Source organism: Ylistrum balloti, unplaced genomic scaffold, assembly GCF_031769215.1.
Source record: "Ylistrum balloti isolate Yb309-2 unplaced genomic scaffold, AGI_CSIRO_Ybal_v1 Utg371740, whole genome shotgun sequence".
In the NCBI taxonomy this organism is placed as follows: domain Eukaryota; kingdom Metazoa; phylum Mollusca; class Bivalvia; order Pectinida; family Pectinidae; genus Ylistrum; species Ylistrum balloti.
Genome location: NW_026782874.1, coordinates 611,551 through 624,077, shown reverse-complemented (window position 1 = coordinate 624,077; position 12,527 = coordinate 611,551).

The following is a 12,527-nucleotide window of genomic DNA, read 5'->3' as shown; positions in this document are numbered from 1 at the left end:
TGTAAGCAGTTTGAATAACATTGAGCATTTTCCATGCTCATTTAAAGTGCTTAGTGATGAGAACGGCTAAATATGTCATCAGTGTGTTGCTATAGATAGCTGTGTCGCTAAACCATGATGTATGTTAAATAACACCTGTCACACTGTTATAGTACAACATAGGTATGGTTATAATTTGTGATACACTCATTATACTTAGCATCACATTTTGGTTATATATCTCAACATAAAACACATTAAACAATGTGTACTATTAAAGAAATTTTCGAATCGGAGGTAAATGTCAACTTTGAAAAAAAATAAAGAAATACAAGACTTTAGATATATTGTGATGAAAGAAATCTAAGTTTTTCTGCTACACATATCACAGGACTATCATCATCAGGAGGAACGCTAATATTGATATATGTGGCTTATATATGTATTTATCAGTATCCATGGAAACTGTCATCAGTATAGCTTAGAACCCAACAAAATGGAATTTTGAAGCATATCAAAATTGGATACTGGATATTATTGCTTTAATTTTTTATTAATCATCTTATTCATCTTTACTTCATGATAAGAAATAGTGTGATGATAGTTCTACCAAACATCATCAGTAGCCATTTCAAGTGTTATTAAACACCAGCTGATCATACAGCTGCCTTTTTATCAGATAATGTGCCTGTGATTTTGTAAAACTTTACAGTCTGTTCTGGCATTGTATTCATTTTTACCAGCAGTAAATTTTGTTTGCACAATATTGATCATGACTAAAAGCACTATACCTCTTATAATGGATTAGGAATTCATGATATATTTTAATCATAGCAAAAACGATTTTATAAAATGTTAACTTTTCATCTTTAAAGATGATCTTTTTGATGGTTACTTGTTCAGCAAAGGGAAAGTCAGATGACATCACAATTACATTTCAGTATATTCACAAAATATCAAAATGTGTCATATGAATAAGAGTTTGTCATAGTGGCTTTAATGTTAGTTCTTACTCTCAGAATATTTCTCTGACAAATAAACTGGTGACTTTGTCAGGCTATATCTCTCATGCAAGTCAGGCTTCCTTTGGATCTCGGGTAAGCATGATATGGAATGAATCCCTACAGGATTTTCAGGGGTCCCACTGCACTGCAATGCCAGAAGAATTTTATTGAGTTTGAAGACATTTGAAAACTTCCTCTTTTTTTTCATATCGGAAAAATTGAAAGATGGCACAGGTATAGATGTGATGTGGATTAAAGATTAAAACAAAGAGTGGAAGGGGACGAGGCATTACACTTTGTAGGTCCTTCCACACTCTCTAATTCAATTGACCAGAGCTGGACAAATCCTAAAGAAGTGGGTCTTTCATATAAAGATATTTTGTAATTTGAATAGCAGCATTAATTTTGTATCAGATTGAAGATATTTTCTGCAGTATTTTTTTATCTTTAGATTGAAAAGCATCTATAACACTTAACAGAAAAATGCACAGATATCTGTAGATAGTTAATACTTTATACGACACAAGACAAGTCAAGAAAGGGTTTTCTCACTCTGTTCCAACTCAAGACAAAAGTCTATGAATATAAAGTGATGAAGTCTAAAACTCCTGTGAATGACTGTGGTATTCATTTTGGGTTATCTAAAAGGACAGTTTACTGATAATATAAATACCATGACAACATAATTTCAGAGAGGAGTATGGTTTTAATGTAAGTTTGATAACACACTTTTATTTTTCACTCTTTAGTTAGTCCTAAGGGGGTCTGAATGTGCTAGTCCTAAAGGGTCTGAATGTATACTAAAGTATCTGGTAAAAGGTGAAGCCAAAATATTGAGAAAGTACCAGCTAAGAAATTATTGTATTAGAGACAAGGTTTCAGAAGGGGACAGGTTGGTGATGTATTAGAGACAAGATTTCAGAAGGGGCCAGGTTGGTGATGTATTAGAGACAAGACTTCAGAAGGGGCCAGGTTGGTGATGTATTGTATTGGAGACAAGACTTCAGAAGGGGCCAGGTTGGTGATGTATTAGAGACAAGACTTCAGAAGGGGCCAGGTTGGTGATGTATTAGAGGCAAGATTTCAGAAGGGGCCAGGTTGGTGATGTATTAGAGACAAGATTTCAGAAGGGGCCAGGTTGGTGATGTATTAGAGACAAGACTTCAGAAGGGGCCAGGTTGGTAATGTTGGTGATGTATTAGAGACAGAAAAGACTTCAGAAGGGGCCAGGTTCAGTAAGGGGCCAGGTTGGTAATGTATTAGAGGCAAGATTTCAGAAGGGGCCAGGTTGTTGATGTATTGTATTAGAGACAAGACTTCAGAAGGGGCCAGGTTGGTGATGTATTAGAGACAAGACTTCAGAAGGGGTCAGGTTGGTGATGTATTAGAGACAAGGTTTCAGAAGGGGACAGGTTGGTGATGTATTAGAGACAAGACTTCAGAAGGGGCCAGGTTGGTGATGTATTAGAGACAAGACTTCAGAAGGGGCCAGGTTGGTGATGTATTAGAGACAAGACTTCAGAAGGGGCCAGGTTGGTGATGTATTAGAGACAAGACTTCAGAAGGGGCCAGGTTGGTGATGTATTGTATTGGAGACAAGACTTCAGAAGGGGCCAGGTTGGTGATGTATTGTATTGGAGACAAGACTTCAGAAGGGGCCAGGTTGGTGATGTATTGTATTGGAGACAAGACTTCAGAGGGTGCCAGGTTGGTGATGTATTAGAGACAAGACTTAAGAAGGGGTCAGGTTGGTGATGGTATTATATTGGAGACAAGGTTTCAGAAGGAACCAGTTTGAAGATAGTTTCAAATTGGAAGAGAAAATTTAAAACAGAATTAAGGTTAATAATAGTATTGTAGTGGTTATTATATTGGAGCAAAAAGGTTTAGAGAAGGACCAGGTTGATGATGTCAAACTAACAGTAACAGTAATCTATTACCTGGTATGTAAGGATCTCAATCATAATGGTGCAGGTTTGTCATTTTTATGGTCATCATTATCCAACATCTAATAACATGCTTATACTTACTGCTTTCTATCACAGATATGTTATTTGTTTGCATCAACGTTTTGCTGCATTTTTCCTTTAATTGATAGAAAGATAGTAAACAGAAAATTTAACAGTTTCTTGTGGAATATATGTATTTCATATACCAGGTATATATATTTCAGAATATGTTACTGTTTTATCATTCTCATGCATTATTCACAAGTTTTAAAAAGTAAATCATAAAATATCCTCCAAGTAGAAAATTCATTTCTTACAAATTGATGAGAAGGAGGTGAAAGAAAAAATAAGTTTGTCCATGTGTATGTACAACGTGGGGGAGTGATTTGAGGGAAATATAGAAATAGGCTTGTAACACAGGAAAACCTGGATCAGTAACAGACTTAACTTTTACAGCCTTAAAGATAGAACATGTCTATCATTCTTATAAATTTAACAATTGATACTTTGAGTGATTATATCACAATAGAATACTTATATAACTGTTTGTAATTTAATTTGCTTTCAGAAAATATCATAAATCATTTTAACAATTTTTCTGACCTTTCATTGTCATCATATAAATTTAATTGCAATAATTAAATGGTAGTTGATAATGTGTATCACAGATTTTACAATGTTGTATACTTGTATACCTAGGTGAATCATTTGACCAGTTCATATGTTATTCTTTTGTCATTATTAGATTTTTAGAATTTTGAAATTAAAAAAGAACTATTCCCAGAATGTATTAAGGAATAAATAAACAGTGTGGATATATATATATATATATGTAGGCATGCTTTTATCGTCTCTATTTTGTGATGATCATTAAGTGTTACACGGGTGAGAATCATTGTGCATATTCTTAAGCAATGACAACGATGTACATATAACAATTCTTCATCTGATCTGCAAGCTGTCTTCTTATGATACTCCTCAATCTTGCCTAACTATACCGAAAGAAAGCAAAAAGTTTTCAAAATTTAAACGAATCTGTGAATGTGATGGAGAGATCCCTTGGTTTCCATGGTTATCATATTGTCATTAAAACAAAGTTTAAAAGGCTGAGAAAATATGTTTGAAGTTGATAAACAATAAATGTGTCGGTTATACACAATGAATTTGTGTTTGATAAGAAGAGGACTAAAGGGAATTTCTCTTTAGCTAAATCAGCCAAGCTTTGCACCATCAACTTTAAGTTATACAATATGATATCTGCATACTTCAGGGAACCAAAGTCTGTTACGGTACATATATACAATTGTAGATAGAATGACTTTGGAAAGTCCCATTTTATAGTTAATATTTTTGTATTCTATTTTATTTATAAACCTATATTCATGACCATGTGCTTTTTTGTTACATTTCAAACTTTTGAAAGTAAAAAAAACAGATAAAAAAGATTGTCAGCAAGGTAGATGTTGAAAGCTACATTATCTCTGGAATTACCCACTTATTCTATTATCATCTTTATAACTTTTTACTCGAGATAAGCTGTCAGATTAATTTTATTGACATTTTTTCATTATGATTGTTCACGTATCTGGACATTGAAAAAAAAGCATCATGTGTACCTGATATTTAGACAAACCTTAGACTTAACCATCTTGGAACTTTACATGACTTCAGCTGTTCCATCGAAATACTGGCCAAACATTTGATTTCAGAAATAGTTTAAATTTGAAAATTTGTGTTAAAAACTATGATGTGATTCCCCTTGTATTAATGTTTTGTGTGTGTTTTGGTTTGGGCTGCTTCAAAGTCTAAACTGAACTTTTAATCATTTCAATTTTTTTTCTTGGTACAGAAATTGTAATTTCAGATCTCATTTTTGCCTGAATTCCTGTTTTTCCTCCTTTCAATGGAGGACTCGGCAACACTGCTGCTGTACACTGCACATCATACATTTTATATACTGTACGTTTATTTTATGTGAAAACATACAGCATGTAGATTTGTCTTAATTTCTTGTCTTTCAAACCTGGGACATATCCAGAACTAAACATTCTAGAATAGTTTGGAAATCATATATAAAATTGTTCACAAGAATGTCCTTGGACATTTAAGTATATATTTGGTTCTGAATGTATCCTAGGTCCATAATGTCCCTCTTGTAACTTATTTTATGTTGTTTACATTTGATCTGATAGTTTGATGGCTATATATACATACTAAGCAGTTCATCACATTGTGTTTATTGATGTAAGCTGGCTCCTGTAACCAGTTATTAAAATGTCTTCACAGTCACGAACTAAGTCTACAATCTCCTCTCACTAAATCTGAGGGGTGGAGCTTTTCTGTGTGTCCTGTTTGTATAATGTATCACACAACACTCTGTACAGTTTGGATCTTGATGCCTATAGGATGTTTGATGACTTGCCTGTTGTTTATGTGAAAGAAATAGACTAAATATTATTTTCATTCAATAAGATTTGTTACATTCTAGTATTTTGCTCATATGTATTTAAGCTTTATGACAACTGCATGGTCATAGTGTGTTCAGCAGGATGGAAAATGTTGCTTCCCTTGGAAAACTTTATCACCCACAAGTGTGCTAATCAATCTCTAACTTTTAGATATGTTCTTGTTGTAATGCTTCACTTCTAAAACTGCCAATCTCTGTTTGTGTACCTGTCATTTTGTCCAGTAACAACATGAAGTGTAATGAACATGTCATAATATTTTAGTGCAATTTGTTACATCTCCTTATCAATGACATTGTTTAGTCGTCTTTTGTGAGTGTTAATGTCTAACAGATGTATAAATGTTGAAAGCTCTTGACCAGTGGATGGATATATCTTAGATATTCTGGTAAACATTACCTCCTGGATAATCCAGGAGATATTCATTCTGGTCTCCCAGATTTATCTCCCTTTATTTCACTCCATCAGTATTGGTGGTATAGTGATAAGCTTGACAGCCGATGGGGTGAGAATGGGGGATGTTATATTTTGAATATTCCAGTGCATGTGTTTACACTGGATATGAAAAATAGTTTTGTTCATAGTATTCTAGTGGATATCATTTCTAGCTCAAGTTAAGAATGGTTAAAGTTGATGGATACTGTTGGTTAATTCTGTTCCCCATGTGAATCAAGACAGCAATGTCTCCATTGACTTGAGGTAAAAGTGTATCAGGTTCAGAGACTATTTCATAAAATGCACGGCATAGAATTAACTTGTAGCAATTTTTGTTAGTAATTTCAGATATCTATATTGTATACAATAAAGGAACCGGGTTTTTCATTTTTTGAACAGATTTACATTACATGAAAAAAAAAATCATTCAATAAAAGATTTTATTGAATAAATTATATTCCAAAAGGAATGACAAAACGTTGAAAAAAACATGTTTTAGCTTCAGATTTGGTTTTGATGAAGATGAAACTTTTTTTTTATTTTAAAGCTTCAAAAGATCCTATTTCTTATATGATTTATGAATTGGGTTATTTTTTATGTTACTGTAGGACATAGATATATCAAAGTATGGACTAATTAATACATTCTATGGGCCTTGAAAGAAACATACCATATGAATTAAGATGAAACTTTACAACATGTACTCATTCTCACAAATAATGTCTTTTTTTTTTTTAACCTGAAAAGCGTACCCAAAAAAGTTTTAATTTTACAGTAGAATAACAATTGAATGTCTTCACTGAGCCTGACGAGAAGAATTGCAGATTAACTTTTGATTGATTGTATGTTTCAGTGGTGTTCAAGACATAATTCCGGCAACCCATTTTCTTGATAAAAGTGTTTTCCTTTGTCATGCCCTGTTTCACATAGTTTCATTGCTCTGTGCTATCAATTTGACCATGTGTGTTTATACTGTGTGAGAAACCTAGTATGTTTTTGTTTTTGTTTTTTTTTTTTTTGTAATTCATTTAAACTGTATACATGTATTTCATTTTATGCAGGAATTTCATAATGCTGAACACAGCTGAACTTGTAGCTCAGAATTAAACCATTAAATGGTTGAAATTTATTAACACATGGTTTGTTTTTTGTTTACTATCTGATGAAACAATACTATTTTCTTGTGTCAACCCTTTTTACACATCATAAGAAAATAAACAATGGGCATATTTTCAAAACATTTTCAAGACAAGGTTACAATTAATCGTGACTGAATCTATATCATAATTTGTTGGTATGCTGAAATATTCTTTGAATATCGTAGATACTACCCAAAGACATGCATCTTTCTGCCAAGGGAGCAGAAGCAATTTTATTCTGAAACCATCACTATTCACAATAGGGCCGCATCAAATTATGGAAGAGACAGGTACATCGGTCACAAGTTGATAGAGTTATTAATTTTGATCTCTTGGACCATCTACTGATATGGTAATGTTCATTGTGTTCATTATATCATCAAAGTATACTTTTGTATACTTAATTTGTGATTTATGAAACAAATTTTAACAAAATGTTTATTTTAGAGAGCTGATGACAGATTCATCAATTGCGTATTAAATGGAACCAATTTTGAGAAACTTTTTATTACAGGAACAAATGATTTTGCAAATATCACAGAAAATAATTTCCCATGTCACTCTTGGAGACATTTTCGCTCAATATCGATGGTGTCCTATGTGACATCATATACACATATCACTAGGTCCAGAATATGAGAACAGACACTTTGATAACCGAAAGCTGGGCACAGATTCACAGATAACCAGTAGCTGGGCAGAGATTCCTTGATAACCATTAACAGGGCTCAGACACCTTGATAACCAGTAACTGGGCACAGACACCTTGATAACCAGTAACTGGGCACAAACTCCTTGATAACCAGTTACTGGACACAGATTCCTTGATAACCAGTAACTGGCAGAGATTCCTTGATAACCATTAACAGGGCTCAGACACCTTGATAACCAGTAACTGGGCACAAACACCTTGATAACCAGTAACTGGCCACAAACTCCTTGATAACCAGTTACTGGGCAGAGATTCCTTGATAAACAGTTACTGGTCACAAACTCCTTGATAACCAGTTACTGGGCAGAGATTCCTTGATAACCAGTTACTGGGCACAAACTCCTTGATAACCAGTTACTTGGCACAGACTCCTTGATAACCAGTAACTGGGCACAGACACCTTGATAACCAGTTACTGGGCAGAGATTCCTTGATAACCAGTTACTGGGCACAAACTCCTTGATAACCAGTTACTTGGCACAGACTCCTTGATAACTAGTAACTGGGCACAGACACCTTGATAACCAGTAACTGGGCACAGACACCTTGATAACCAGTAACTGGACACAGGGCACAGACGCCTAGATAACCAGTAACAGGTCACAGACTCCTTGAACTGACAACCAGCATGTTGACACGCACCCTAATAGATACAACTAAAACTAGTATTTGGTCTCTGATTTCCAGTATACAGCCGTAAAACTGTCCGTTAACTCGAACAAAGTACATGTAAATCGTTTTGCCCGAGGTTTGATTTCATATAGAAGATAAAAGTTAAAGTTGTCGCAAGCATGATATCTTTTTTAGAATAAAAGTAAACATTACTAACATTAATATGGTCCGTCTCCTCAATCTGCCACCTGCAGCCATCGCCTCATCGTCCTATTACACTTTTCGTAGCACAATGTCTCTCTCTTCTTCAGAAGCTGGTCTTTGCATGAACTATAGAAATTGGCGCGTTGAAGGGTTTTCTACATGTAGGTGCTCTGTCCAGTTTTTTTAATTTTTCTATTTTTTTTTAATCAAATGACCATTAGGATAAACATGGGTAGACTTAACAAAGTTGACACTTGTCCGTGGACCAATGTCGATCCTGTATTTCCTCAAATAATCAATGACACGTGTATGTTATAAAATTAGTCGTTATGCCAACGTGGCTTGTCATACCGATACCAATTTTACTTAATTTCGCTCGCATTCGGCACATCAAAAATTCAAAACAGCAAATTTATATGGAATGCCTAGGCACAACATTGAATTTTAAATTCCATTTGGCAAATGATAAATGTGAATTATATTTTGCCGAATATGAAAAAGATATTTGAATGTTTACAGAAAGGAACTTTCATAAAAATAGAATACAAAAAAAACCATGGAGATGAGAAACGTTGTGCACATACCGAACTTTAATCAAATCTCTGAGAACAGCAATCTGATTATAACCAGATCTTAATTTACTTCGATTCTCTCCTAATACGGAAGGAATCGTGGTAAATTAAATTGTGGTTTTAATCAGATTGCAGAGACACTTTTTAAGTGATAATCCCCAACTCTATAAACAGCATCTGTACATGTGATCTAACTGAGGGATAAGGCAGCCAGCAAATGAACAGGAAGTGAAGTGGGATCGAACTGATCTGGTATCATACAAATATGGTGGTGGCCACTTCGAAGACAAGGAGCAACGAAACATCCCCGATTTCACATACTATTTCGAATTTCTGATTATAGCAAAATTCCTTTTCAGAAATAGACTCTGTAGTTGAATGAGATATGCAAAAAAAAAGGTATTCTGGACACGAAATGTCACATTTTCGATGCACGATCTATCATTCAGTATCACAATTTTAGTCAGTTCTGGAAACGTTACATTAAACACAAACACAAAATGGTAAATATAGATCAATATATATACATTGTATATCGAATTTGTTTTCATAGTTTATCCATGTAAATTCACGAGCGCTTGTCTTGTTTGGTGTACGCCCATCCTCGATATTCCAGGGGTTACGATCACTATCACTCTCTGGGTCCCTGAAACATTTCGTGGCAAAATTGAAGGTTTTATGTACGACACCTGGTGGTTAAGACGAGAAGACAAGTTTGATCCCCTGATGAACATCGCCGAATCTCATGATTGCACAACGGTGTGTAGTACTCTCTTTGAAGCTGAGTGTCACTACTATGTAATCTTCTTCAAAGGAGAGAAGAAGTCTGTGACTGGTAATGTTTTTCCTCCCGAAGCCCACTCTATGCACCAATCAAATCACTTCGGTTGTATCTTCAATCTTGCCATAAAATGATTGAGAGCAAGAGTGAACGTAACTTCTAGAGTATCGAAAATGGTGTACGCCACGCTAACACCCAAACCAAACTTTGCACCGGCTCAGAGAGAAGTCGGGAATAGAGCATTTGTCGATTTGAAGAAAAAGAAACCGATTGAAATTTGCCGTCGATTTCTTACAATCACGTAACTTTTTCTCCCTCTAGATTTGGGGAACAAGTGGTTTTGACGACCTTTTTCATTGATGTAAAATATCTCCTTTGACACTGTCTCAGTTTTGGAGTTGTGAGGAAGGCTTTAGGTTCAGTTCCCCTGATAGAGAGAATACCCGAGTCTTTAAAAAATACCAGCATGTCGACATAATCTTAACCCAAACTCAAATTCAATATAACTAGGGTTATGTGGTTACAGTAGAACTGTTCCACTGGAAAGGGAAAGTAATTCTGCAGAATGTAAATGTTCAAGTACCTATGGTAAATGTTCAATATAGGTTAATTGATTACCTTAACACACATGACAAAGTCACAAAGTACTTCTATCAAATTTTTATTAAATCTGTTTCTGAGAAACCTACAAATAGTCAAAGAAAATGGCAAGAAAATTTTAATACTGACATTAGTGAAGACACTTGGGAGTTAATTTATTTAATATCAAGGGAGATAACTGATGATACAAAACTTCTAACTTTTCAGTATAAAATATTACATAGAATATTGTATACAAATACAAAGTTAATGAAATGTAAACTTGCAGAAACCGAAAGATGCACATTCTGTACAAATGAAAGAGAAACGATTATACATCTGTTTTGGGAATGTAATGTTGTTAAAACACTTTGGTTTTGGTTAATAGAATTATTAGAAAACAAACACCAATTGTCTTTACCTAGAAATTCAGAAGTCTTTGTTCTTGGTGTAGTAGAAATAGAACACAGATATGAAATCAATTTTTTAATGCTTCTTATGAAATACTTTATATTTTTGTGTAAATTAAAAAATAAAACTGTAACTATTTCTGAATGCAAGAAATATATTTCTCAATACAAAAGAATAGAGGACATTGGGTTATATAGATACAGCCTTAGAAAACAAGAAATTATTCAAAACAAATGGATCTTTATTAATCAGTTAATAAATTAGTGAATTATCGTATTCCAACGTATTGTTAACACAGTGTCAACAAGTATGTACTTTTTTGTTTTCATATGCACTGTAATATTTTATATTATATGCATTAATTTTAGATACAAGTACAATGTATGACGTGTAGTTATGCATGTGATGTGATTGATGTATGTGACTATTGATAAAAACCTGAATAAAAAAAAACTGTTCCACTAACAGCCTGGCGAATGCTTCTGGCGAATCATACACAGCTAGACAAAAGTTGACCTGCATTGTGGCATTTATTGGATTATTAAATGACAGAGTTATGAAGGCAAACCCTTGTTTGTGTCTGTATGTTCATTCTCTTTCGGCGTTGTCTTACTATACAAAGTATATACAAAATTTCAACAGTGCAATCCAATAAAGTGTAACCAGGGACGTATGTGATATATACGTCCCTGGTGTAACCACCGATTTGCCGGCGAACTGTCGTTACTTTTCTGTCAACAGAGTGCTGACGTCATAATGGTAAGACACTGAATATCATTTATTGCTAAGCTTAATCAACAACTGGTACAGTTTGAGAAAGGGTATAATAAAACTGCTAATGCACGATATGGATTAAGAAAGAAATCTGTCAACGATTGATTCAATATTCACATCACAGGCTTTGAACGTGGAAAGTAGGTCATATTTGGATTTTATTGACTACAAATAAAATTTTGTAAATAGGTCGAATTGGTGATGAGAGATGGTACATATGGTAAAACGTCAGATATCATATCATTATATTTAAAGTGGAACACTTTGTTAAACACAAAATCAGGCAATTGTCCATGAGTTTGGAAGTACCGCTGCTATATAGATATTTTATGTGTGATGACAAACCATAATTGATTTTCCCTTTTTAAAATACCTAATGCGTAAATATCACTGATCACAGTCAACTACGAACCAGGCAGATTTGGTCATTTACCAAAAGATTAGAATACTTAAGTATTGGATCAACTTGAAAAGTACGGAGGGTTGTATAAAATCATGTATAATGATATGAAACTTAAAGGGCATATCATACAAGAAAGATGAGTGTATTTAAACTAACAGAGCTGCTTACAAGAAGTTAATGCAATTGGCATCGCTAGTCAGGAAAAGGATATCGCTATTTAAAAAAAAAAAAAAAAGAGGCAAACATGACATGCATTGCTGTCTTGGATTTGGTTGAAATTACTTTATCCAAAATGAAGAAAAATGAGTTCTAAGGGTTTATTTCTACACATGTATTTCACCCTTGTAACCCATCCCTCTACCTCATGGGGTCAGCCAAATCATCTATACAGATGTCTCTGTCAATCAAGGATGTTTCAAACAAAATTGGAACAGAACCCTGGCATTTTTACAGAAGCGAGATTTAGATAGTTTGCTCTATTTTCCCTTGTTGGGTACCGCCCACACAG